The sequence below is a fragment of the Anas platyrhynchos genome, chromosome 7 (assembly GCF_047663525.1).
Source record: "Anas platyrhynchos isolate ZD024472 breed Pekin duck chromosome 7, IASCAAS_PekinDuck_T2T, whole genome shotgun sequence".
In the NCBI taxonomy this organism is placed as follows: Eukaryota; Metazoa; Chordata; class Aves; order Anseriformes; family Anatidae; genus Anas; species Anas platyrhynchos.
In genome coordinates, this window is record NC_092593.1 from 42025763 (window position 1) to 42053140 (window position 27378).

General features: G+C 39.3%; 2 long non-coding RNA genes across 4 annotated transcripts; both read left to right on the forward strand.

The window, feature by feature from the left end:
* Positions 1-1452: 1452 nt before the first annotated feature.
* LOC140002981 (uncharacterized) lies at positions 1453-14990 on the forward strand. Of its 3 annotated transcripts, none has more exons than XR_011810824.1 (5): positions 1453-1783; positions 6470-8129; positions 8651-8762; positions 9716-12061; positions 14976-14990. It is a non-coding gene; the product is annotated as an uncharacterized lncRNA (long non-coding RNA). The 3 variants fall into 3 exon arrangements; XR_011810823.1 differs by having other exon boundaries at positions 14973-14987; XR_011810825.1 differs by having other exon boundaries at positions 9739-12061; positions 14973-14987.
* Positions 14991-15650: 660 nt separating this feature from the next.
* LOC140002980 (uncharacterized) lies at positions 15651-27060 on the forward strand. The gene is made up of 3 exons (XR_011810822.1): positions 15651-16418; positions 17215-24584; positions 25909-27060. It is a non-coding gene; the product is annotated as an uncharacterized lncRNA (long non-coding RNA).
* Positions 27061-27378: the final 318 nt, after the last annotated feature.

The window sequence follows — 27378 nt, forward strand, 5'->3', positions numbered from 1 at the left end:
CTGCAATTATAGAGAAGTTAGAAAACAAAGCTCTGGATGCTATAAAGGCTCAACAAGAAGAGATATCTAGTTTATCACAGGTAGTATTACAAAATCGGATGGCCCTAGACTTGTTACTGGCCGCTCAAGGGGGAGTCTGTACAGTAATAAATACAAGTTGTTGTATGTATGTAGATCAGAGTGGAAGGATCTCTACCGACCTGGAAGAAATATGGAAGCAGACAAGGGTCCTACATGAGATCAGTAAAGATGATCTTTCATGGAGTTTTAGTGAAATATGGAATAAGTTAACCTCCTGGTTGCCCAATTTCCAATGTTTGAAACAAGTGTTCATTGCTCTATAACATTAGTAGTGTTAGGAATATTTGTGTGCATGTTGTTTAGATGCCTGCTTTGTTTTGTTACTGTAAATAATGAAAGTATCTGATGCAAAAGAATTTGCATGGGAAAAGAAAAGGGGGGATTGATTAAGGAGGTATGGGGAAGGCATTGGGGAGGCAAGGACAATCCCCAGACAAGGACTGTATATCTCGAAACAAGACACTGGAACTCATGATAAGGAAGCGGCAGACGGACAGAGAAACAAACGTAAGGACTATAAATCTCAAAACTGGACATTGGAATTCATTATAAAGATACAACAAACGGAAGAATTGGCAACAACCAGCTCTCGCAATTAAGAAACGTGCCAATTCAGCAGATTCCTGACCAAAGGTGAAAAGTACACTGTGAGGAAGACTCGGGGTCTTCCTCCCAAAGACCCCTGCCCACGTCCCAAAGACCCCTGCCCACAATTCTTGGGAGGCTCTACGCAGGCGCAAGGTGCCAAAAGGCTAATTAGCATGAGAAGCGAGGGAAGGCGGGGATAGGTAATGCATATGTATAGGCGCTTGTAGAATATTGAGAGATTGATTGTATAAATTCAAGACTGCTTTCCGCTTTGGGTATGCACGATAGGTGGAGAGATCCCCCGTGCATCCAGCGCTGCAATAAAGAATATACCACTTAAAGGAATTTCGGCTTCGATCTTTGAATCAATACTTTATTATTATTTTTTTTTTTATAAAGGCGGGAGGAGTTGTGGAGATGTGGGTAGTGCTTAGGTCCAGCAGGAAACTTGTGCATGTCAGTGGGACGCTAGAGACTGAGGAGGGGATGAATTTTTAACGCAGCCTGTCCACAGAGATATCACACCATTTGGGGACAGCCCAGTGGCCTCCATTTGAGCAAAGTGCCTGGAACTTGCAGAAAAGCGAGAGGGGCACACCTCCAGCAAGCCGCGGGGCAACCGCCTTACGGCTTACAAAATTAAATCAATCAATCCAAAAGAATAAGTTACAGCTCGTGTCTCAAACTCTGCAGCCTGCGCGTCTTCAGGGCTGCTCCCAGCTACTTTCTGAGGGACCCTTTGCAAACTCAGTTCCTAAAGCCCTGTCAGGGAGCCCCAGCGGCCGCCCCGCGCATGCGTCACAGCCTCGCCCCTCCCCTCCCCGCACTGTGGCAACGGCTCCTGCGCATTCAGCGGGGGCGTGCGCAGTGTGCGCAGTGTGCGCAGTGTGCGTAGCGCGCTGCGTGCGCGGCGTTCCTAGGGCGCGGCCGGTGCCCCGCCTGGAGCTGTTTGTTTGTGCCGCTGCGGCGGCGCGGCGCGGCACGGGAGCGGAGCGGAGCGGAGCGGAGCCCGGCCGGGCTCGGCGCTGCTGCGGTCGCCATGTTGAGGCGCAGCAAGGCCGAGGTGGAGCGCTGTGTCGCCTCCGTGCAGGCCTCTGCGGCTTCTCGGAGAGAGGTGAGCGAGGCCTCGCCGCTTCCCTTGGCCGGCGGGGGGGGAGGCGGAGGGGGTCCCGGTGGGGTCCCGGTGGGGTCCCGGGTGGGGTGGAGGGCTAGGGGGGTGGCCGGCGTCGTGAGGGGAGGGTTGGGGCTGCCCCTGCCGCTGCCCCTGCCCCTGCCCCTGCCCCGCGGCGCCTCACGGACAGGAGGGGTTTTATAGCAGGGCTTTCCTCGGGGCCGGAGCGAGGGAGAGGTACTTTCCTTCACAAAGGAAGCACCGCGCCGCCTTCAAGTTTCAGTGTCCTTTCCGTGCGGCGCCGTGGAGGTTTCTGGCCGGCCGCTCGCTGAAGCGACAGCGCCGAGCGAGGGGGGCTGGGGGCGCACAGCTCCGCTCCCTGTCAGCCAGCGGGCCCGGGGGTGACAAACGCCACCCGTGCCCATTTTAGCTGGGAAACGCTCAGCCGCCTGATGCGATTCAGCGGGCCCTAATCCTGAAAGATCCCGGCCTGCCGCTCGGAGTTGCTTTGAAGCGGCGTGAATGTGCCCGAGCTAAGCGTGATCCGGTAGGGACTGCGTGCAGGGGCTGTGCCTTTGGTTGGTGCCTTTCCCAGCAGCAGCAGCAGCAGCAAAGCTGTCCTGTGACTTTGTGGGTTCGACTTGGGCACTGTTTGGGCTAGACAGCGTCAAGTGCATCGCCGCCAGGTGCACAGATACGTTCCCACAGTGTTGATACTCCCCGGTGGCCTCGACACAAAATATTTCCTCTCCTCTTCTTGTGCTCAAGGCCACCGGACGCGTTTAGTTTTGACTTTCGAGCGATGCTTACAGCTGACTGTGTAGCACAGTCCACCGAGGGAATAGTTACTGGTTTCCTTGTTGTGTTGATTTCGGAGGGAAGGGTCTGCCAAGGCTGCAAGCGTTTCTTTTGAGGTTGCTTTTCATCCCTGTCCGCAAGGCGTCAAGCGTGAGTCCGCTCTGGCGTGTCAGTGATACCTGAAAAGATGGACCGAAAACGCGGAGGCCTGTTTTCATTGAAATTCACTTAAAGTTTTACATAGATCACTTGGGGGTGGGGGAGGGGTGGGGAGTAGCAATTTGAGTGTATTTCGAATGCAGACCGTTGATTCATGTTTTGCGTCGTTGGGCCTAACTACCTCCAGTAGTTTGGAGTTCACAGACAAAACCTGCTTTTTGATCCGATGTTGGGAGCTCGGATTTTAAATACATATTTAAAAATAGCTTCTAGTTTGATATGAGAATTTGATATGAAGCCTGTCTGCAAAACCTGCTATGAGAAGCTTCCTCTAGAGCTGAAGAAAAGACTGAAGAAACTAGCTGAAACTTTGGGAAGGAAGTGAAGACTTTTCTGCTCTCCCTGTTCTTTATGGAAATGTTATACATCTTACTCGTGGGGAGGGACTTTGAGGCTGCAATGAGATAATAGATTATGATGCATGCCTTTCAATCAGACTGAGATATTTTGAAATTTTCCATTCTCTGTACGTGTACATGTATACTTATTTGTTGATAAATAGACCACACTTATAGACTAAATTAAATATCAGCTCACCTGGAAGGTTTCAGACCCTGATAATGCAGTAGAATTGGTACAAGTGTGCCACTGTGCACAGTAATCTCTGTGGAATTTTAGATGGAGAATATGCTTGTGAATACCGGCAAAGACACACTTTGCAAATGTGTCCAATGTTACGGACACAGAGTGTCATTTATATTAATGAAAGTATTGATGTGCAGATTAAGCATGAATATAAAACTTCAAGTGTCTAGGGCAAGAAACCAAACATACCTCACCTCATGGAAAAACAAAACAAAACAAACATGCCCAGATTTCAGGTCAAATAGTCTCATTAAGGAGCCTGGTTTCAGATGGTTTGAAAAGTATCTTATTTCTAGATACAGTCACTGTACAAATGACCTGCTTCTGATCGTTTGTGCTTACATGATGAATCTGTACATCGGACTTAGCATGAAATATCTGTATGAAGTCTATATTCCTACTGCAGGAAATGAGCATGCTCAGAACTACTTGAATTTTGCTATATTCCATTCAGAGTAACTCATTAACTTTTATATATGCTTTTGCATTGTATTCACTTTTTGTGCCTTGTTCTGCTGGACCATACATAACAGTGTTCCATTAAATATATATATATAGTTTTATTTTTATTTCATATTTTTATGCAGAAACTATATACAAGGTATTTTCAAAAGATAACATACTTTGCCTTAATTATTCAGGATGCAAGAGGAATTTTGTTACAAATGTGAACACCTGAGGTTTAAATTTAGCTTCTTTAACGTCTAGAACAGTAATGGAAATGCATATTTCAATTAACTGGCAATATTACTTTTACACTGTGAGTGTAAATATATGTGGTTTGATCCTGCTAGGATCTATTTCTTTAGTCATCCTCAAGAACTGAGTTCACAAGTCATCAGAATTCCTTATAACATACACCTGATTGTTTTATACCGTTGAGTTCTGTTCATGCACACCTGTTTTATTTTTCCCTTTTCTATTGAAAATGCAGTTGCTCAGGAATTCCTGATGGTACTGTGTTACCAACTACACGTGTTTGTTTTTTCCTTTTTATACTAGTGACTTACACAGATTTTATGTAATTACATCATAGCAAGCAAAATTTCCTTTCCTGTTTATGGAAAACTGGTTGCTTCAAAACATCTTTCCAGTGTCATCAATAAAGGCTATGTTATTAAGACTTGTATCAGCTCTCTTCAATGAGTGTTTGAGATGGATGGAAAAGCAGCAAGGCAGCCTTTCTTCCCTATGCTTCTACCTGTGCCTATGTAAATACTTCCTTATCCTGATTTAAAGGAGACACACACCTAACCTATGTATGCACTTTAGTTATTAGGTTTAAGACAGAAACTGCAGTTTGCTTCGTAATGAACAACTTGGTTCTTCTGGCTGTTTTCTGAATCGGCACAGTCAGGAGGTTTTCCTAAAGAAAATACCTTGTCTGAGTTTAAAATGCGTACCTTCCTACCACATCTTTCTCTCTTGTTTTCAATGTAATGCGGCTTTCACCTCAAGCCTATAGTTTAGTGCTAGGTAAGGTCTTTTTGATTGTTATTATTTGTTATTATTGTATGTAGTTATTCAGTGCAGTAACAGTTCAGTAGCTGAATGCAGTCCTTACTGTGTTCATGACGAGAAGCCCTCTTCCCCCCCAAAAAAAAGTTTATATAACTAGCCTGATAACACCGTTGGGATTTCGGACTGTGCCGTGGGTTCGGGAGACCACTCTCAGCAATACTTCCTTTAAATTGTAATTCAGTTCTTCTAGTTTTTTCATGCTCCGCTGACCGTATGCGCAGCCCTACTGTGGGTGGAAACAGCCCCTGACCCCAAGGGGTATGGCCTGCCTTGTGTGGTTATATCCCAGAACGTGGCAGCCTCGTTTGCACCTCCTCCAGGCTCCGCAGTAACCCTGTGGCCCGAACTCCGTGGTTTTTGCTGTGTTTCCACGCTCTAAACTGAGAGTAGGTGGGATTTCTTAGGTGGGAAGAAAACATTTTACCTATCTTGAAACAGTTGTGAGTGATATGTACTAGACCAGGACTAAGTACCATCTTTTTTGTTTACTCTGTCAGATTTTAGGGGTTCTTTTTGCAACATTGTTACATTGGGGGAAAAAAACAGGCTGTACTTTAAATGTAGCAGACTCTCTTCTTCTACTTCTTCTACACTCTTCAGTAAGAAGTGGTTGTGAAATGTCACAAGTATTAAGGCTTGTTGCTTGCTTCACCAGTAACCTCAATTTCACGTTTGTAGCCTTGGCCAGTTACAGGAAAAGCATTGTTTTCCAAATCCCACATCTTTCAAAAACAAAACTTTGGTTATGAGGAGCGGACTGGAGCTGATAACTAGTTATCAAATTCAGTCTCTCAAAAAGTATCCCCATAATTTCTGAAGGCATAGGAGATCGGTATCTGCTCACGTATACCTTCCCTTCGTTCCTAAAAGTCTTCCAAATATTCAGTAGGAGGTATAATGACTTAAAACAGGTAAAATAAACTGAATTCCTTACATGCTACAAGAATGCTTTTGCATAATGCTACATCCCTCAAGGCAGGGCACAATCGTTTCCAAATTCAGAAATGGATAGCAATATACAAATGGCTTGTCATCAGAGTGAAAAACTCTCCAGTCTTGACTGGGTATTAAGTGAATCTGAAGTATGACTCTCGTTGTTCTTTTCTTTAAACTTTCTGCACAAAAGCAGGAAAGTTCTGATCAGTGGTACCATGACTTTTTCTGGGTGGTCAGTTTTGTGCCTGCAGGGACTAAGTGAGAATAGAGATAATCGTGGTTGCCAGTTGTAAGGGCCGAGTGAAGCAGGAAGCAGAAAGTGGGAATGACCCGCTTAGAGTAGTTGCCATGTGGAACAAAGATAAAATGCTGTGTTCAGGATAAACGAGGAACATTCCAGTAATGCTTTGTTACCACGAGCAAATCTGCTGAAGGTGGAAAGCCTTATATCCAAGTAACTATAGTACTTGTGATAACTAAGAATGAGGTTTTACCTGTGTTTTTTGAACAAAAACTCTTATTTTGGAAAGAATGTAACTGTGCTATTGGTCGATGTTCTTGAACATCACGATGTTCGTGATGATCTTGTTCTTTGGGACTTGAAAGTAAACGCTGTGCTTTTTTTTGAAGGGAGGTGATGTAACTAACCATGGTGGAACAGGTGGACGGTCAATTTATGGAGATGCATTTGAAGAAGAGAGCTTTGAAGTGAAGCACACGGGTCCTGGATTGCTGTCGATGGCAAATAGGGGTCGGGCTACGAATAACTCTCAGTTCTTCACAACACTCAAAACAGTAGAAGCCTTGGACTTTAAACACGTGGTGTTTGGTTTTGTGACAGATGGAACGGATGTTGTGAAAAAGCTCGAATCCTTTGGTTCTCCCAACGGGTTAGTAAGTGGAAGAGTTGTCATTACAGACTGTGGGCAAATAGAGAATTCTGGCTTTTGAGTATACAGATGTTCTAGCAGTATAAATCAGTATTTAGATGTTATTGCTTAATTATTTCCACTTCCTTAAAAAGGACACTTCTGATGTATAAATGTAAAATTGCAGCTTATGGTTGTTTTTTATGTGTTCTAATTGATTTTTTTTGCATGTTAAATAAGTTCAGACACTGGCATATTTTGGGTGTATTTGTGTTATGACATATTTGTATGGAATGTCAAATTTTACAAATTAAATCTTAGTCTTGTCAAAATAACTATTGTCTTCACTTTGGCTTGCTGAAGAGCAATTTGCATCGCGTTGTGTACTTATTTTGAACATGCTAATTGATGTTGATGGTCAGTAGGCGGAAGGCCTTTGAAATGTCATTCTTCCTCTGATGAGCAGTGAGGAAGCTGAGGCAGCTGGGCAGGTGCTGGTCAGGTGGATGCTGTTTTGTGCTGTCTGCAGGCTCTTGGGCACTTGAGTACTTTGAAAGGTAAAGAGCAGTTCTTATGTGCAGTCTGCCACAGGATTTAGTTCATACTTGCTCGGGAGATTACCTTCCAGACCCACGTTGTTTTTGTACATGGTATGTTAAAGTGGCTGGTAACTTTTCGTGACAACCATCTCCTGGAGTGTTATCTGGGAAGCTGTGGTGCAGAGGGGGAACGTGCATGGGTAAGTTCTTTTTAACTTCTCTCTTACAGCTCGGCGCCAGGACTATCAGTATTTTTTTCAGAACAGCCGACTTGCTGTTCATATATGCAGTTAGAGATGACTATAGACATCACATGTTTCTGTCACGCGCTATATCTTCATATCATGCTTTACTTCTGAGGCTAGCGAGAGCAACCCTTCCCTCAGCCTCTCCAGGGAACGCTGCTTACACAAGCATTACCCTGCACGCCCCTAGCGCACAGATTCGACCCGTGCCTGCGTTACACGGAGCTGTAACCCAACAGCGAGCCTCTCCCCTGCTCGTCCCCGTTTCAGCTCCACAGCACGGGACGAGGCCCCGCCGTTGTTCCCGTTAACCCCCTCCGCCCGCCCCGGTCCCTCAGCGCAGCGGCCGCCTCGATTTCACGTTGGTAGCCTTGGCCAGTTACTGGAAAAGCATTGTTTTCCAAATCCCACATCTTTCAGAAACAAAACTTTGGGTATGAGGAGCGGACTGGAGCTGATAACTAGTTATCAAATTCAGTCTCTCAAAAAGTATCAGAAGGGTCTTCCTATGCAATTACTTTGAAAGTGTTGTACATCTAAAATGTGCTTGTTGTGTGTTTTCCGTTCAGAAATCGTTGAAAGGATTCCAGTTCGCTAAGCTGTATTTTGAAGTAAAGGAGTATGAACTTGCTAAAAGGTAATACGCGTTGCTGTATTCTGCTATTCTGTTCTCTAAAGTACTTTAGAAAAGCTAAGTGAATATGAAGTAGACTGGAGAAATCAAGATCACTATCATGCTGCTTTACAGTAGCAGTAGATGTGGGTATCAAGTGCTGTTTAAATCTTTATAAAACAGCAACTTAGATAATTAGTTGCGTGATACTGAAAAACTTGCTGTTTGAAATGGCTTTTATTCCATTGTATTATGAAGTAATTACAGTTACAGTTTCTTTCTCTTTTTTTTTTTTTTTTTTTTTTTTTTTTTTTTTTTAGTAAATACCAATACTTGGTGGCAAATAAGTAGCGTCTGTACATGTAAAAATAATGTTGTTCTGTACTTTAAGGTCCAGACCAGGTATCTGGAACCAACCATGACTGCATTTCCTGTATCACATGTTAAATTCCTGCCCCGCTTCCGTGGACACTGGGGGGGGGCGGGGGAGGACAGAGGGACTCGTATTATTGAGGAATATTGATCCTTTTTTTCCTGCTCCATAGGTATATATCTACATACCTCAGTGTGCAAAAGAGAGATCGGAGAGCACACAGATTTCTTGGACAAATTTATGAAGCTGAGGACAACATAGAAAAAGCTTTTGGATGTTACAGGGTAAGTACTCCACCGACCTCCGATGTCCTGCTTTAATCCATTGTAAAGGGACTTTTAAAATCATTCTGTTCTGGACTTTTCTTAAATGCATAGAAGAAAACATGTTTGTGGAAAAAGTGTAATATGTATGCTTTCTGTTGCCAAAGGTGTATATGACGTACTGCAGAGGGGATTCTTCATTTGATGTGTTTTGCTTCATCAGTATTTTTTTTTAAGATGATTCTTTTGTGACCTAGACTGGGTCTTTGTGCTAGCTGCTACTAAATTCTTTCCATATCTTACATTGCCCTTTGGATTAGGGAATTTGACAGCAGTGACAGATTCTTAGCAAGGGCTCAGGTGACAGCAGTAATCTAGTTGCTACTGGAAGACTAGACCTAGGGTGTTTTCTAGTTGTTTGTATTTATTGCTTTTTTGGGGGGTTTTGTTTGGGGGGGTGTGAGATGGGGCAGGGCGAACATAATTGACATTTATTTGTATGATTGCCCAATGAAAAATTCACCATCAGAATGCCTTTGTTCAGGTTTTGGGGAGGGAGAGGATGTGCTCAAAAGTTTTGCTGCCAATACATCCCAGCTTGTCGTAGGGTGTGACTTAATTATATATTTCTTCAAAAATGTCTATATGGAGTTAGACTAAAGGTACGTAAGAGTCCAGCTGCCTGCGTATAGCTGGTGGTGGGGGCAGAGTAGCTGGCTTCTGCGTTTTTTCCCTTGGAAATTCTTTCTTTTCTGAATTTTTGCTCTTTTGAGTTGCAGCAGATGTATCTGGGTGCTGTAGACTAGTGATGCATTTAGCAACTGAGGTCTTTCTTAACTCATTCAAAAAGTATTTACTAATAGATCTGTCTAATTTGAATACCTGTGTCTTTTCAATGACTGTTATAATTTTCTTTCCCATTCTGTGTGGATTGCAAGATCAGGTTACCTTTTTTTTCCTGCCTTTTTTTCCAGTGTGCGTGCATGGGGAAAACTAGCGTTCTGTGGAGTTGAACCCAATGCAGAAAGATCTAGTACTGAAGATAGCGGAGTTACTGTGCAATAATGCCGTCACTGATGAAAGAGCAAAATACTGGGTTGAAAAATCTGCTAAGTTGTTTCCTGGAAGCCCTGCTGTTTACAAGTTGAAGGTAAATGCCAATTTCCAACCTCTGTTCTGTGACGTTCAGAAGCTTCTAGCGTCTGACTGGAGGAGCACTTTTCCCGTGTCATCTTCTGTAAAACTTCCTGGCTAAATTATTTTAGAATCTTGAGTATTAAATCTAATGGAATTAATATTCTTTAGATGTAATTCTTCTAGAATTTATTCTATTTTTCTAGATTTCCTATTCTTCTATTTAAAGAAATGTTAATTTCTCTGCCATTTGACACTTCGGTCTAGCTTTCAAGAAAACTGCAACTGCAGGCTTTCGTACACTTGTCAAGGTTTCAGGGTTGACAGTCTTCAAAAATGCAGGAAAATCATGTTAGTAGTCACATCCAAGAAGTTAAGACTAGGTAGGCAGTTCTCTATTTATTGTGTGACTGGCAGGAAGGTATCAGGCCTGAGAACTCAGACTTCCTTGCCCTCTATGCTGCTTGTTTGTTTTCTAAATTTGGATTAAATAGAGCAGAAAGTAAGGAATGCTCTAACTCTCGATTGCTGCGTAAAAGCCTTCAGTCGCACAGTCTGACTTTTGCACAGGTATTAGTTTTGTGTAACACAGCAGCAATGACACTTAGTCTTAAGATGTTTGTTTTAGACAGGCTATTCTGTGGCAGGGTATGCTGCCTTTGAACCAAATGGTTTCACAAGCTGAACATGCCATCCATAAGAGACAAATTCTGATTTTTTTTCCCTATTTTAAATGTTTGAGTGTTTCATTAAGCTTCGTCATAACTGGAAGCTTTTCAGCTTTAATAGTTTAAGTAATGTAGTTTGTGTGGTGGAGGCAAGAGTTGTCTGTTAATGTAGTTGTTGAAAAGGCCCACATGCAAGATGAAATATTAATGCGTTGCCTTCATGTTCAATAGGAGCAGTTGCTGGATTGTAAAGCACCATCGCTAGCGGAACTTCATAAATATGATGTTGGTAAGAGGCGTTACTCTCTGAAACTCAGCATAAACATGACTGTCTGTACCAGAGGTTCTTCTAGAAATACTTCGTATTGCAGTAAGAGACAGATAGCAACACTGAACAGCTAGTATGGCCCTAATCACTCCAAAAGAGGAGTGAATATGTAAGGAGTTTCAATTTATGCTGTAACATGTTGCTGAGAAGCAGTATTGTTATGCTTGGTTCTTAAGAATCTGTCACATACTTCCCTACTTCTATCCTTTCTGTGTTCTCTAGTCTGTTCTGATCCATTTTCATTTGCTGCTGCCTGTTTAGCTCTTTGTGTTTGGACATCGGTAAGCGTCAATGGGAAGGCAGGTCTGTCTTCCTATGTGACCTATGAATATAGGCTCCGAATATGTTTCTAACCACCTAAGAATGAATTCAGCTCTGTAATAATGGCAGTGTCGGACTAATACTGGTTTGGAACAATGGGCAGTAATGTTTGTGTTATCGTCATTTGTGCCAAAGATGTACACTTGGGTCTTCAAGACAGAACAAGGGAGGACCAGGAATGACAAAAAGGAATTTGCATTGGGGCTATATGGGTGCTCACGCTCATTGCTAATGTAGTCGGTTAGGTAGGACTAAATATTCGAGCAAGAGGCGTATCTATTAGTATTTTTAGAGTCGAGTGTGAGGCAGCCTTTATCAGAAATGAAAGTGCTCAGGTTCCCTAAATGGTGGACTGGCTTCTCTTTATTCTAAACTAAATTCTTAACAGAGAAACTGTGACTATTGTACATCAACTCTCATTGTATACAACTAAATGCCTCTTAATTTACTCAGTAGCAATTTGTTAAATTGCAGTTCTGAAGTGTTTCACTCAACGGGAAATAGGAGAGGTCCGGGTCTATTCAGCAGTTAATCACTTTCCTGAAGCCATAACAAAAAGGAAACTTTGGCTACCTCATGTTTCAGTCCGTGCATAGATTGATTCAAACAAGTCATGGAACAAAACTTTGAGCATTTCTCCGTAATTCTTTAGGAGATTACTTTTTCATTTCAATATGTCTTGCTTTATGCTGGTCGCTGTAAACGCTTAAAATACACTTTCGCTGGTTTGGATAAGCAGTCTTTATTTATTTAAGACTATATTTTTAATGTAAAGTGTGTTCTTTTTCTCCACAGATAACACCTTACCATCCCATTTGGGTAAAAGTCAGAGTAATAGCGAACTGCAAGTCGCCTGTCAGAATCTCCAGGTAGGAACTGTAATGGCCTCAGACATTTTGTAATGATCAGTAATGTTACAAAGATTCTCACTTTTGACAGAGAATTCAGAAATTACTAACTATATCACTGTCATCATCCACCTCTTCCCCTAAATTAGTTCACTGACTTGGTAATGACATGGGTAGTGGTTAGATCAGATATTTGCTCTGCTGAAGGGAGTTTGAACACAGTGCTATTATTCCAAGAGTTGTGTCTTGTGATGCGGTGTTGGCATGGAGAGAAACACCTACAAGCACTGCTTTTCCTGACAGCACCTGAAACTATGCTCTTCACTCTGGGCATTCAAGAGCACTTGCCCTCTTGACTTGATCTTCTGTGAAGACCATCCCTTCTGCCTTTACTTTTCTGCTGCTGGTGACTCCCAATAGTTTATCCACCAGCAGGCTTGGGCCACTAACTAAAGAGCTCCCAAACCTGCGTTGGTTTTATTCTGTAACAGCTTCTGTGCTTCTGCTAGATTTCCTGCTGGGACTGTCTTTTGCACCATCCAAGATCAAAAGAATTGTGCGTATCTTTTTTCTCACCACTTTCCTAGAGGTGCTTTCCACTAACTGAAGAAACAATACAGCAATCTAGTGTTTAGGGCACTGGACTCTTTTGTCTTACAGATAATAGCATTATCCAAAACTTCTGGAAACAAAATCCTACTTTTAATTGTCTATGCTGTTACTTGAACAGCCATGCAGAGCTGAATTCTGCATTTTGGAAGGCCAAGCAGTCCTGCCGCAAATCCAATTGAATGTAGATGGCCATTAGGATACTTCTAATTAGTCAGCTATTGTGTAACACTATAATTAAAAACAAAACCTAAGCATATCTGCAGAGGAAAGAATTCTAGTTCACTATAAATCGGTAATTTCATGTGTTTCGAAGGCGTTTCAACATTTTTTTTCCTTGGTATAGAGGGAGCGTTCAGCACAGGAGAAATATGCACTGGAACTTGAGAGACGAGAACGTGCTCTAGTTGAGCGAGAAGAATTGCTTCACAGATGTGAAGCAGCTTTCGCTGCAATAAAAGATGCTGATGAAGACGTTTAGGCAGTACTTGGAACTATGAAAAAAGTACAATAACTTACTTAGTGATTCTTATTGCTCCCCATACATTTTAACTTGCTTGTAGTTTTCTTAAGCCATCATATGTTTGCTGGATATAATGCTTATTTCTTTAAAGTGTTTGAAACCCCCAAATGAAAGATTTAGCATAAAAAGTGCCAAACTGTTGTTAGTGAGTTTGGTGTGGTTTCCAGTTCAGAATGGTGCAATGAATTGTGGGATGTGTAGGTACAGATTACTGTTGAAATTTGGGAAAACTAGATTAAAATGAAGCAGTTAACCACTGGGTTAGAGAGGTCAGTAAGACTGGTGCTTCCAGTATTTGCAGGTCTTCGGAACAGACTAGACAAACATTTGGCAGGAATGAAGTGATGCACTTTATTATGATACAGATGGTACCCGATTTGATAATGGAATTGGATGGTTTAGACATCCTGGCACCACCTACAACAGCCCTGTGGTCTGTGAAATTATTGCCAAATCCCTGAAGAACTGTGAAATTATTGTCAAAACCCCAAATATGCAAGCCTTATAAAGCATTGTGTAATGTGGTTTGGAGAAATTGAGAATATTAATTCTTTTTTTTTTCCTCTCAAAACCTTTCACTTATAATTCTGCTGTCCCTGACTGTTTTGAAAGTTTATGGTCAATTTCAAGCCACCTTGCTCCTGTTCCATCCCAAGCTGGGCAAGCTTTTCCTAGGCTTGGTTAACTCTAAAGGTTTGGCCTTTTCAATGGAAGTAATTGAGCACTCCGTTTGGAGCCTATCTGTAGCATTTTCTTTGTTGATGAGATCATTTCTATATTTACCGCTTAAGTCCTTTTTGCAGCATGATAACAGTCTGAGAGTGAGGCTTAAGAAAATGTAGTGGATGGTTGAATTCCTAGTGCAGAAGACAACACTTCTGAACAAAAAGCTATTTTCACATAGAAGATTCTCACGGTTTCTGAGAAATGGAATGTTACTTTCTGAAAACATTTGTTTTATACTCGGCTTCAAAGCCTCAGTGTTGTTTTTTTTTTTTCCAGAATCTGCTGGAAAATATTTAATTATATTTCAAATTTCCAATGAAGGGGAAAAAAGACATATTCCTTGGTTTCTTTTTCAAGGCACGCAGGTTTTTGACTGTTACAAGTAATTGTCGCTTCAATTTTCCTTTGTTGCAGTTTCTTTTGTCTGTTTTTGCTTATATTTTAATGGTATGTACTGGTATTAAATTATATTGTGGACTAATAATAATAACAAATATTAAAAGATTACTATCTTGAGTTTCACAATTATTTTTTTCCAATTCGATGAAATGTAGCACGTATTGGATACATTGCTGGACATTGCAGGACAGGTGTTTAAGTACAGGTGAACTAAAGCGTCTTAACTATCAGCAGTGAATAGTTAGAATATTTGAAAGATTCAAAAAAAGGGAGAATTGGGCATATTTGTGGTTAAAATGGATGTTAAAAAAAAAAGAGCTAAGTGTAAACAAAAGCTTTGACATTTGTTTTCATTCACAATTCTTTCCCACACCTGACTTAACTGAGGAATGTACAAGAGGATCAATGAGAAGATCTAGGTATTTTCTGAAAAAAAAAAAAAGATCCATAGGCTGTACACCATGGCTCCCATTTTCTTTATATTTCTTCTTAATATGTGGTGTGGATGTTGCTTTCTTCACTACTGGTGGTATGTGCAGATTGGACCATGAAGAATTACAAATTTGATCTTTGAAAGTTTGTCCTGTTTTTTAACACTGAAATGGAACTTAGTTGAGAATTATTTCTAAAAAGACTCTCTTGTTAATCACGTTTTAAAATTTGATATTTCTCTAGCAGCATGAGACAAAAATGAGCCAACTGAGAGAAACCTTGAGAAAAATGACTGATGAAAATAACGAACTGAGGTCATCGCTTAACTCTCTGAGGGAAAATAACGAATTGCTAAAAACCCAGGCAAGATTAATTATTTCCTGTTACTAGCTTTACGAGTTACAGTCAAGTAGTCAAGCAGTACAGTCAAGTTTATAAGTAGCTTTGCAAGTTACAGTCAACAATTTTAAATGTTTGAACAAGTTGTTTGCAAAATTGCTGATTTTGTTTCTTTAAGACAAGAATTGTGTGAATGGTTGTAAATACTTTCTGCTTCGTTTTCTAGTACATGAAATTTAGTCTCTCAGAGCTTTTGCAGTATTAAAGACTTTAGAGTTAGTTATTTTTGAAAGTGTTAATTAAAGGAGTATTTTCTCTGTTCTTAAAGGCACGCTGAGACAGTGGTTCACAAGAATACAACGTTAAAGTTTTCTTCTCACTTGACTTAAATCTGACCTAAATGCTGACAAGCAAATTGCTGCCTAAACTCTTTTGACCGTTGCTCCTTCAGTGAATTGCAGTTCTGATGCTCTTGAGTATGATTAAAATCATCTGCTTCCTAGTCTCAGCAAAATCTTTCTTTCTCTTTCTCTTGTGTGCAAACTGAAGTATTCATAGAGGACTTACATGATGATCAGGATGCTTGTTGTATCCATAGAGTATGCTACTTATATTTAAATGGCGGTTATAGTTTGCCCCATATTCTTTTCTCACAGTCGCAAGTGATATATGAGCAGTATCAGTAGTTAGAATTCTGAGTGAAGAGAAGAACAGTTGTCTGAAGGTAGATACAAGAAAACTTGTGAAGGTTTTAGAGAGATGTTCGTGTAGTTTGTCTTCAGGAACGTCTGGATACCTTTCACAGAGCTTTTCTGTACAGTTGTAGCAGAGGGACAGAATGACAATTTCACGAAATCTTTATTCTTCCAACAATGCTAGTTACACAGTTAAAATTTAGCCTAAGTAGATTGTATGAAATAAAGCAAAGGAGTGTATTAAATGTATTAAAATGAGGATCATGCACAGATCATTAAATATTTTCTTTCTCCTATGATCCATTTAGTTAGAATTATAAAATAGAGTGATTTTGTATGTGAAAATCTCTTCCCAAGGCTTTCATAAACATTTGTTTAAGCACAAAATAAAGCATGTGCGTATTACTAATGTACTCGTATATTTTAGTCTATTGGTATTGTGGTTTAGAAAATCATAGACTTGAAAACTGAAATAACTGATGTTGTGGATGTGTTACAGTTACTACGGATTTCAAAAGTTTACGACCCCTTAACTATTCTTATGGACTGGATCTCAGACCAACACCTTAGCAAAATAGAAATACAAGAAGAGAGAGAGGGCAGTGAGAAACCTCAGTGTGCTAAAGAAAACTACACTCTAGAAAATTGTATGAAGGTAAAGGCATTTGAATTTGTTTAGGTTGAAATGTTAAGATTCTTTGTATTATTTCTGAGTGTAACAGGTCTGCCTGTTTTACACACGCTTTGAATACATGAATTAAAAGAAAGCAGCAGTTAATCCATCAGTATTAATTCCAACAGTGAGATGTAATAGATAATTTTTCATACAGATATTTATACAGATCATTTTTAAGGAAATGTGTAGTGTGCAGTCTGACCTTGAGATTCCACCTGTCTTTCTATTTTAAGTCACTTTTCTCAGCTGATAATTTATCTCGTGTTTTATCTGTAATACTGTATGTAATTCCTTTTTCCTAAGGAGACACACACGTCTAATTTAAAGTATTTTAGTGCTGATACTAGGTATTAAAAGTTCAAGTTATGTCTTATAAAAGATGATACCGTGCTATACTTGTAACGCTTTTTTGGGATACCGAGGCTTGGAAATCAGTGAAGCGTTCAGGAAATCTGCTTTTTCTGTTTGTTTGTTTGTTTGTTTAATTATTATTCTATCTAAAATTTGTAGCCCTTGGTATTAGACTTCAGAGCTTGAGCTCACACAATGTCTTTCCACTTTTTGTGTAAACCTGTGTAAAATGTAAATTCAGTATATAATTCTGTTACCTGTACCAGATCTGCCCAGTGAGTATTTGTACATGTAGTCTGTTAAACTCCGGGAATACGTTGATTTTAGTTTGGTTTAGTTTTGCTTAGTTTGCTTTTTACTTGTGGTTAGCTTGTACTGTAAGTTCGTATACTGCACGTAACTTTGCCATTCTGTATTTTTACAGCTTTTGCCTATGGTCACTGGACAGCTCCAGTGGATGCCATTTGTGGATCCTAAACTACATATGTCTGTGATTCAATTTATCTACTGGTCTCTAAGGCAGATAGACACTGGTAGTCAGGTAAATTCCCAAGAGATATTTTGTATTATAAATGAGTATGAAAAGTAGATATTTTCAGGGAGTATATATAAAAGAAACTTTGCTGTCTTTGCAAAGCATAAATGCCTACCACAGATACATAGCAAATGAAAAACTAATTCTCACCAAATTAACTTTCTCACATTCGTTGTAATATTTTGCACCGTGTCTGTAAACATATTTTTGCACACATATGTGATCTTTGTTGCAGTAGTGTGTAGCATCTCAGAAATGGTATTTTCCATATGTGCTTACAAAACGTGTGAACTAGGAAAAGAAATATATTTTTGTTCGCTTTATGCATGAGATTTGTTGAAATTGATGGCAACGTGTGGCAAAGTAGCAAAGGTATTTTGATTTCTTTGTTCTCTACTCAGTGTCTAACTGAATAGAACTAAGCTGGTGGTTCCAGTGCTAATGAGAACGTATTTTAAATGAGCTTGTTATTAAGTTTGATTCTGAAGTAATATTTCTGCACCGGTTTTTGAAAAGTCCAATACATCTTACCTGTACAGTATTCTTAAGGGTCATGTTTAGACCTTAGTTCTGTAAACGCTTTTGTAGGACCTAGCTTCAGGCATCTTCACAAAAGAGGGTAGTGTAGTAGGCAGCACTGATTAAAGCTGAGTTTGAACTGACTTTATTCTGGAACCAGAGGCAAATTAAATAACGTCAGCATATCAGGGGCCCTGACTACCTTGTTTCTTTGTGAAGTGTGTGTTGACTAGGCCCTGTGCTAATGTTGTTCAACTGCTTGTGGAACGCAAAGTAGTATCCCATGTACAGACTATATTGCAATACACGGTCACGACATCTGCTATTTAATATTTAATCCTTAGGGGAACATACGTACTTAGCAGACAGGATTTTCATGTATTTTAATGTTTACGCTAAATGTGCACGTTGTTTGAAACAGGATGCAAGCATGACAGCAACAATGGAGAGACTTGCAGAAGTTATTCTCAAAGGCGCAGTACAAAAGGGAAGCATGCAAAAATGGACTAAAAAGTCTACACGGAGTAAACCAAAAGCTGCACATTTCTTTAAAAGCTCCTCTATGCCTTTGAGGTTTCTGTCAACTTTGGTTGTGCTTAGAACAGCAAAACGAAGTAAGTTCTGGTTTTTATTATGTCTTTTTTAAATTATCTTTTTCTTTTTCTTTTTTTTTTTTTTTTTAAATCTTATTTTCAGGTATGTGCCCAGACAAAAAAACAAATGTACAAAATGCAGCAGTTCAATGATACTGTAGCATCTGTAATGCTTTAGTAGTAAAGGATGTTTTATTTGAATTTTACCACCTGATGAAGCATAATATAGGGAAGCAAGTATGAACCTTGCTATTATTCATGTCATAATTTGTGTGGTCATTTTAATATGCTTTATTTATGTCAGTGAGATGAACGTATTTTGTGACAAAGGGGAAAAGAGATGTTGGTAATTCTCTCAAGCAATCACCGTAGCAGTGATTTGTTTGTCAAGATCTGCACTGCATATAATGGTACAGCTAATTGCTCCTCAGTAAACTGAAATCAGTAGCAAATTCAGAACAGTTCTAGAATTTCATTGCTTTGTCAAAGTTTAATGTAAAGCTCATACTCTATCTAGCTCTTACCTCTCTGCTGTCTCCCCTTTTCTCCTACCAAGTCTGTCACTGCAAGTGGCTACCCATAAACATTATCAGCATTGAAGAATGCTACCATATGCTGATGCAGTATAGTAATGTATTTTGTTAACAGGCAAAAGCAAACGAGGTCGTACTTGTCTGGAGATATCGCAGTTCTTAGTGACTTTTGCTTCAGTTCATGAGAGTTACTCCACTTGTGCAATTTCCAGGATGCCGTAGTATCTCTTCTCAGCAGCAGTTTCTTTAAAAACAAACAGGGCCTGAAAAGACAAAAAACGTTTTCTTTGAAGTGATGACAAAAATACTGACCTGTGCAGTATTTATACTGGTAGTACTTAGAATAAGTAGGATTTAAACATTCTGGAAGACCACCCTGTCACCATTAATAAACAAATACAGTATTTCAGCTGTTGGAGGGAAGAATCAGTGTATTTTCAATTTCAGTATCATATAGTTTCAGTCAGAATATTTTGGTGAAGCATGATTACCCTGAAATTGAAACTCACATTTCTAGAAATGTTTGATGAAAATGATGCAAATGAATTACAATACAAAAAAAGTACTTATTGCAGAGATTAACTATAAGCAGATGAAAGCTGTTGATCAGAATGAATCAGTTTAGCTTCTCATGGTCGGTTTTTACTGCGAGCCTATAGAACATGGAAAAAAATTACCTGTTAAATTTATGTTGAAACTTACCGTGTATGAATTTTCATCACTGACCACATGTCTAATGATCTAGCGATGACAAAGCAGCACATTCAGTTTAAACATATATATCCTGTTCCCTTCAAGATGCTAATATCCAGCAGATGGCACTGTAATTAAACTTTTGCTATGTGATAAATTTTTCCCTTACTCTTAATTTTCTGTGCTCCAGATGATCAATGCTATTCCAAGATATTGAGGAAGATTTGACATCATGAAATTAAGAAAACTGAATTGATTCACTTAATCTAAATTCTCTGAATAATTTAGTGTTCTCCAAAATGGATGCATATATAACGTGGATGCATATATAACTTAAACTACAGCTTTTTATGGAAAGGAATGTGAATAGTTGCTGTCATGACAGTAATTGCAGTTATTCAGATGAATGAGCCTTTTACTCCTTTATTAGAGGCTTCCCAGATGTTGAAACCAATATAGTCCCAAACTATGCAGCTTGTGATTTCTTTTCTCTCTTAAGGAAGCGATTAGAAAGGTGTTATATTTGCAAATATATTTTGCTCAATTTGTGAGTTGTAACTTGTCTTTTTTTCCACTCACAACAATTTTTGTAAGGAATAAAAATAGGCAGAAGATGCATTTAAACAAATAAGTAAATTAATATTTTCAGCCATTTAATATTTTTTTTTTTAATTAGTATATATCTGCAACAGTAACTCTTAGGATAAATATTCATGTATTTGTGATCATCTAATGGAACTGTGATTACATAATTTTTATTCCCTGTTTTCTGTTATCTTTCAGTGAATTACCTGACTCAGGCATTTCGTTCCCTTTGCGTGGACTTGAAGACAGATGAAGGAAAGATCTTATTTTTGCAATACCGATGTGTGCCTATCATACTAAGCCACTTAACTATATCCAAAAAATGTCTCCTTTTTATTGCACTTAATGCATTAGTTGAGATGGCCATGAACAACGATAAAAGTGAGTAATTGAAAAAAATACATACAAAGTTATGATGAAAGTAGGTGAGGTAAGCATAAATACCAAATCAAAAATAACGTGCTGCTTCTCTATAAATAACCTGATCTAGCATTAGCATTCATTTGTGTCATTTAAATTCATTAGAGATATAAAGTATGTTTCTGAATTGTCCGTCTCTTCTCACTGTCAGCATCCAAGCTTTACATCTTGTCCTGGTTGCTTTCTTAGTGGTGTGATTTTTTTTTGATGTTTAGTTTAGCTTTTCTGTTTATTCCACTGGTTTACCTTGCTGATGTTTTGCCAATGAGTAATTTTCTTTTGAAGTAAGGCTGTGCCAGGGCAGCCATTTCATGAAATCCTGTTAGCAGGTGGAGATAAAATAAATAAATAAATAAATAAACTTTTATCTTTTTTTACCCCCCTAATGTGAACAGCTCACCCCTAGCCATTTTTCACTTTAAAGTAATTGGAAATGGCACATCTGTAAGGGATGGTTATGTTTCAATGAGTTGTACTGTGGTGTGGTCCTATAAAAGGGTTAATAGTCTCCTTCACAGTGGTTTTCCAGGTGACACAGGCAAAGAATCAGTTGATAACAATCTGGATGAACACACAAGTAGTGAGCCATTCCAGTGTCATGTGGAACAATCCTTGTTAATTTTCTTAAAATAAAAAGTATTCATTGTTTTTTGGAACAGAAAAGGGAAGGAGAAGGGACTGCTGCTATTTGTGAAATGTATATTGTTGGCTTGGGGTATTTTGTTACCATGTACTATAGGGGCAAAAACAGAAAGCGTGTTTGACTTGGGATGGAACAACGTTGAGTTAGAAGGCATTTTGTAGTGAGATAAGTGGCAGAAAGATTTACCTGATGTTGTTTTCATCCTTTCAGACCGTGTGGTTAGTTTATCTATTTGTTTTTTTTCCACTAAAGTATTTCTAATCATCATAATTTTGATCGGTATAGTAACTGGGAAAGAAAAACCTAAGCAGGGTTGATGGTATCTGACATTACTTTGAAGAAAAATTCCACTAACAGTACATGTTCTGTTATCTAGTAGTAGTCATTTCGATCTGCTGGATGCCTAGATTTGGAAGAATAATGGAGATAAATTGTGACAAGTTCACATTTTGCCATGTTGCTTGTAACCTTGTTGCATGTCAAATGTAACCGTTCAGGTATTGGTACCATCTGTTTCCTATCTATACGTAGTATCTTAATGACAAATTAGAATTAATAGTCTTATTGCTGTTCATCTTTACTGGCACGCAGCTTTTCATGTACCCCATCCCTGTTTGGTTCAGGTGTTTCACATCCAGAATCCTGTCAGTCTGTCTTGTTATAAAGGTAGTTCCTGGCCTCCAAGGTGTAGGTTTTTGTTCTGGTCTTTTCTGATCTTTGTAAACTTCTGTTCAGTCCAACTTAGTTCTGTGACATAAGGAATCCTGTTCTATTTTTAACCTTTTTTATTGCTTTTTTTTGTGTGTGTATGTTTGTGATGGTCATTTAAGAATGAGGGTGGCCTCCCGTACATCCTGTGTCATAGCTGCGTGAAGGTCTTGCACATCTAGGAAGCTGAAGAACAATTGATACCATCCTGAGGTCAACATGTACTGGGTGATGGGCTGGACCTGTCCTTGGGCTCTCTTAACTCGGGGTCACCCACGAAGGCATCCACACTCGAGGGGCCTTGCACTGACTGTTACCTCGCCTGCCCTCCGTTGTGCTATAACCACTGGCTCTTACCAGGCCCAGCTGTTGACGACGAGAATCAGTTAAACTCAGCAAATGGTTCCAATCTTGCCAGTGACTGTGTAAGAGACAGCAGCTCATCAGCAAGCTGTTCAGTGTAGTTACTGGTTCTTTTTCTGTGGTCCTTATGTAACTTTTCCACGAGCTAACTCTCCATCACTCTGTTGGGTTGGTCCGCTCTCCTGGCAGATCCACATGCAATTAGAAACGAGGCAAAACCGTAATGGTTAATTTGTTAAAACATGAACTTCAAGCTGGTGTTCCTGACAGTCTTCATTTTCTGAGGTGACGGAGCTTTAGCTATAAAACAGAAATTTCTGAATGACAATAGCTGGTGAGACTTGATGCTGTGAGTGACTGATCACTTTGAGGGTAAATTTCAGATGAGTTCTGTCAACAGTGATAAATTGCTCATTGTTCATTACAGTCTACCAATGAAGTTAAGTTAATGTAACTACCAAATGCTGCAATTTTTTATGGCTCCTATGGGAGGCTTTTGCAGATTATTTAAAATTGTGTCAAATCCTGACCGGATAGATTCCAAGTTAGTTTTTCTACAGTAGTTAATAAAAACAAAATCTGTGCAGAGATGATGCAGAAAAATATGTAAAAATACACAGTTTTTATTCTTCTAGTTCATCAGATAGACAGGCATTTAAATTATATGCTTATTTTGTACATTTGTGATGATTTAAAATCTATTCTGCAAAAGCTTATTTGAAATGAATATATAAAATGAATAGATAAACAATGTAGGAAAAATCTCTTTAAATGCATGTCTTTATCAGTTTGCTTTCATGTGATTGAACTTTGTGAAACTTGAGGTATTATTTCCACTTTGGCTCTTCTGCTTTATGGTAAAATTCCCTCAGCGTATTTTTTATATTGTTTTATAAACCTCACAGTTAAAACATTTTACAGTGTATCTGTATGTATATGTGTGTGTATATATATTAATAAAGTTTTCTTCAGATACCTTAAGACCGGTATTTTTAATAATAAAATAATACAGTATTATTGAGACCAGTAAGAACAAGCCAGCAAAGAAATGGCCAAGTAAGCAGAATATGGTATTTGTTTACACCTACAAAAAGGAATTTAAGGCATTTTTAGATATTTAAGGATATTTATAGGAATAAATTGTAGGACCTCCTTCTTCTACAGTAAAAGTAGAATAATATTACAATAACTATTAATTTAATGGCATATTCGAAGTAACTATATCCTGGGGCATACCAAGTGTGTTTATACGCTAAGGGCAGAGTGCAGTGAATAGTGACTTGTTTTGTTGGATTCCTAACAAATGTGTTCAGTTCTGTGACCTATTAAATCGGTACTTATGTTCTTTATGGTGTTGCTCTAAATCAGTCTGTACTATTAGAATCAAGAGTGAAATAACACAAGGGAACAGATTTTACTTTATTCTGAATTGACTAAGTTTTGGGGAGCAGGATAAATAGAAAAGATTATACTATATGGCCATGTTTAAAAATTATCCAGCATTTTACAGGAATTGTTTTGATATTCAGGTGTTCTTATCCAACTCTGACCTCTCAATTACGATTCTGCCTGTCTTGAAACGGTACGGTGACAGTTTTGATAATGAAAAGCTGTCTAGTCATCAGTGTCTACATGTACTATTTCCGTACGTCATTTTGCAGCAGCTTAAAATATTTCCTTGTCAGTTTTTTTAGCATAGCTTAGTGTTCTCCTCATGTCATCATAAGAAAAGGAGCATTGAATAAACATGTTGAAGATGAGATTTTTTTATCTGAGTTTAAAAATTGCTCAGTGTCCTGTTTTCCTTTGTTCTCAAGGGAATAGGCCTTGTTTTAATACCACAAGTGCTGGTAATATCAGAATTCTTAGGAACTTGGGTGAGTTTTGTTTGCGGTTTTACCTGATTTTTGCATCACATGCCTAGAATATACCCAGTTAGTACATTGTTCTCATGGTTGCACAGCATGAGGCGCATATAAAACCCTCAAAAGCTATAAATCAATGATTTAGTTTTCCATGAGCCAAGTGCTGTGATTAAACTTTTTAACTATTTTCTTTTACAGTTTACTTAAAGATTTTCCTGGAAGACTGCAGTAATGAACGCTTTTTCCATACTTTGGCTGCATTGCTTCAGAATCGCGAGCTAGACATTTCGATTTTGGAAAGGATTTGTTTTATATTACAGAAACTCTCCGAAATAAAGTAATCCTTTACTATCGTTTTTCTGTTAATTGCCATTAGATCACTGAACTTGGGGACCTTTCTCTTTTTTTAAAAGCTCATCTCTGTTTTGACGTTCATTTGCTCCAATACAAATAATGCTGGACTTTCATTGTTAGCAATTATGTTTAAAATGTTTGTCACAGATATGTAAGATGAATCTCTCAATTTGCCTATATATCTGTGTAGTTCAGAATATGAACTAAAAAATAACTAGCCTAAAGAACATATATTCCTCATTTATTTAGATGACGAGAATGCTTAGAAGAAAACCCTTCTTTTCTTCCCCCTGACCTTCGGTTTTGCTGAGTTACTTGGTAAAAATGTCCTCTGAAAATTGTTTTGTATGTGACTTAAATTTCAGTTTTGTCAATTTTCATCTCTATCAAAACAAACAAACAAAACAAACAAAAAAACAACACACGGTTTAAAGTCTTGAGCCATTTAAGACTTTGGGGGAATGTTAACCTTTACAGAATAGGTTTCTGTTGCTTACTGGTTACTAATTTATTATAACAAAGAGCTTCAGCATGTCAGTGGTAGAATGCTGCTGAGTTCCGTTGATGTGCATTATTTAATGGGATTGTTTCATTTATAAAAGCAGGTATTTACACTAAACTGTTGCTTACATTAGAGTTAGTTATTTACAAAACTGAGGGTTTTGTTTGATTTTTCTTAGGAACAAAATTGAACTCTGGGGGAAAAAAAAAAAAAAAAAAAAACAACAAAAAACTTCCTGTAAAATACTCTTATTTCCGATGAATAATATGATTTAAATTAACTAAAGGTGTACTCAGAAATCCAGATTTTTTAATTTGTTTAATTAAAAGACAACCTCACAGGTGGTGCCATAAATCTTAAGAAATGAACCTTGAAATATTCTTTAATTTTTTTATCCTTGGTTTTGTAGTAGTTCATTACTGTATTTGCCTCGATGTTATTGTGGATTTTCTGTACACATCCTGTTTCTGAAATCTTGCTTCTCACTGGGGAAATCTTTTTACAGGTTTTCCTTGATCTTCCACTGTACTACATGTAAATACCATTTAGTCAAGAGAAAGCATAGTTCTTGATGTGAGGAATGTTTTAACAATTCCAATTCGTGTCCATAAATTCGTGTCCATAAAGAACAATTCTGTTTGAATCCTGTCTGCCTGGGCCCTGCACTGGCAATTTAGTTCTTGAACCACAGATGCAGTGTGTCCCAGTCTCCCCCTCATTCCAGTCAATTTATCACGTCTTCAGAAAACACTCCTTAAATTTATGAACCTGTTTGCTTTTGTTTTTGTTTGCTTTTTTTGGTCAGTGTGTGCTAAACAGATGGCAGTGTGATGGGGATCCGGATTGTGAAGATGGGTCTGACAAAAGTGCTGAGCTGTGTCATATGAGAACAGTGTCATGGAAATGTGATGGTGAAAGAGACTGTGACAGTGGAGAGGATGAAGAGAATTGTGGCAATGTGACTTGTAGTGCAGCAGAGTTCACATGCAGTAGTGGACAATGTATTTCCAAAAGCTTTGTCTGCAATGGTCAAGGTGACTGCTCCGACCACTCGGATGAATCTTTGGAGCAGTGTGGCCGCCAGCCTGCACCTCCGGTGAAGTGTTCTGTGAGTGAGGTGCAGTGCGGCTCAGGTGAATGTATCCACAAGAAGTGGTGATGTGACAGAGATCCTGATTGCAAGGATGGAAGTGATGAAATTAACTGCCCTTCTTGGACCTGTGGACCAGACCAGTTCAGATGTGAAGATGGGAACTGTGTCCATGGGAGTAGGCAGTGCAATGGTGTGAGAGACTGTCTGGATGGCACTGATGAAGCAAACTGTAACAATGTTATTCAATGCTCTGGACCTGGCAAATTCAAGTGCAGAAGTGGAGAATGCATAGATATCAATAAAGTGTGTAACCAGCAGAGAGACTGCAAGGACTGGGGTGATGAGCCCCTGAAGGAATGCAACATAAATGAATGTGACTGTCCAGCTGGGAAACTGTGGAGTTAGTGATGAATGCCAAAACCCTGGTATCTGTAGTCAAATCTGTATCAACCTGAAAGGCTATCAGATGAATCCTGCTACAGGAACCTGGAAAGGGCCATACGGCAAAGCAAATTAGATAACTGTTATTTAACTTGTCAGAAGATAAAAAAGAAAGTGTTTCAACAAGCAGCCACGGGAGGGAAGAATCACTGAACCCTCGGTGTGAGGGACTGTACCTTGTTTTACTGACTACTGAAACAGCTGTGAGAACCGCAGAAAGGGACCCATGCATCCAGAATAAAAGGACCAGTAACTACTGAAACTTGGAGGGTTGAGTCTGCTCCTGGGAAACTGAAACTCAAGCTAAGGAAGAACTAATATTCTGGCAACGAGGCTCTGCATGAATTAAGGATGCCAAATAAAGGGGACAAGCTTGAAGTGAGGAAAGGGAGAAGGCAAGACCAGGGCAGGACCCTCCACTGTGGTGTGTATGGTCTACCGAGGGAGGCAACCCCTATGGGTATTGACTGCCGAGTGAGAGGGCCTCGACTGGACTTCTCCCACACTAAGGTCAGGTTGTCCTGAGAAAATAACATAAGAACCTTTATTTTAACCTATATAAATTTGTGATTCGTTTTCCAGGAGCTGGATCACCCTGACAGGCCGAACGGTAACACAAGCCTGAATCAACCCTGAAGGTGTTTGCCTATTATGATCCAGATACGTGGGCAGAAGACAGATCGTGGGACTATAGGACCCCAGTATATATACTTAATAGAATAATTAGGTTATTAGCTGTAA